The 1535-nt window shown below is 45.0% G+C and overlaps 1 pseudogene; it reads right to left on the bottom strand.

Annotated features, from left to right (window-relative positions):
- Positions 1-339: 339 nt before the first annotated feature.
- Positions 340-902, bottom strand: Rps7-ps16 (ribosomal protein S7, pseudogene 16; annotated as a pseudogene).
- Positions 903-1535: the final 633 nt, after the last annotated feature.

The following is a 1535-nucleotide window of genomic DNA, read 5'->3' as shown; positions in this document are numbered from 1 at the left end:
CAGTTCTACATGGCCCCGGGAAAGAATGAGACCCAGGTGCATTTATCTGGATGGCTTCAACAGATCAGCCAGGCTGACGCAAATTCTTTCAAACAGAAGTATCGCTCTCCAGAGGGAGACACAGAACGATGTCCTATGAACCAAATGAAGAAAAACTCTCAACTTCAAGGATTTACATGCTAAGGTAGGCGTGGTAGGCATGCATGACAAATACGTACAGAATGAGAGTATCAGATAACAGTGGTGGCTGTGAAACAAAATATGGAACTGGATAGGCCAACAGAGGGTAGGGTTTCTTTAATTTTATCAAAACCTATTTTTTTTTTTACTACAAATGACACTGTATTCAGTCATTTTCTTTACAACTGAAACTCTAGGAATTCAAAGTTAACATCCTTGCCTGTGAACCTCCTGTACACACCAGAAAAAGTTTCGACCTTGTGCTCCACGTTGTTCTGCTGTGCTTTGTCTAAATGAACTTTTATGAGCCGGCTGCCATCCAGTTTCACTCGGAAAGACCAAGTCCTCAAGGGTAGAGTCCTGCACTGCTGTCAGGGTGCAGCTTCCAAGGCTCTTTTACTTATTTTTCATACAGCTTGTCTGGGTTGGCTTGAGCAGAATCCTCCTCTGAGCAATGAAGACTACATGCTTCCCACTGAACTTTTTCTCCAATTCACGAACTAGCCAGACTTGGATTTTCTGGAAAGATTTCAGCTGAGAAACTGGTTATGATGACTTTCCGACCACCCTTTGACTTCGATTTCCTTTGCTGTGGTGATGTTGAGTTCCCACAGCTGTGCCTTCAGATCTGAGATCATCTCCAGCTCGAACAGCACCTGAGAGATGCCAGTCTCGAATTCCTCCAGCTTCTCGACATTGGGCTTCACTCTCGAGCTGAACATGGCTTCATCCTTACAGAGTGCCGGCTTAGAAAGAGCATCAAAACGTATTTTAATGACGGTTCTTAAACGCTTTAACTTCTCTTGTAGCCACACCAGAGACAGTGGAAAAGAAAGGATATGGGGAACGAGGACCTGTTTAGAAATGGTTCTTTGGAGCAAATCCCACCTGCATTGTCAGGAAATTAGCAGTTCAGTTCTCAGGTCAGCATTAGCACCTTGATCCACTTGCAAACACTTCACAAATATACCAACAATCCAGTTTGGTAGAGTGCAGATAGAAACAGGAATCAGCAGCCGTGGCACTACCTAGCAGAGACAACCATGTCTCAGCTGAATCAGCATGAGTCAGCAGAATGGATTCAGACCAGCAGGAACACCAGGAGAGGTTCTTTGCTGTGCCCCTCTCAATGATGCAAAGATCAGCAAAGATCAGCAAAGACGCAAGACCAAAAGCATTGCACAGCTAGCACTCAGGCAAACCCCCTTTCAGTCAGATGAGTCCTATTTACACGCGCTCCAAATATCATGTGTCCTCCATGATATGTCCTTAGCACATGAGCCTGTCACAGCTCACATCACTCTGCCAATTGGCCCAAGTTTTTGGAAATGGCAAGAAACTGCAGCACACCACTA

The sequence above is a fragment of the Rattus norvegicus genome, chromosome 17 (assembly GCF_036323735.1).
Source record: "Rattus norvegicus strain BN/NHsdMcwi chromosome 17, GRCr8, whole genome shotgun sequence".
Lineage (NCBI taxonomy): Eukaryota > Metazoa > Chordata > Mammalia > Rodentia > Muridae > Rattus > Rattus norvegicus.
Note: the sequence above shows the minus strand (reverse complement) of the source record. Positions and strands in the feature narration are given on the sequence as shown.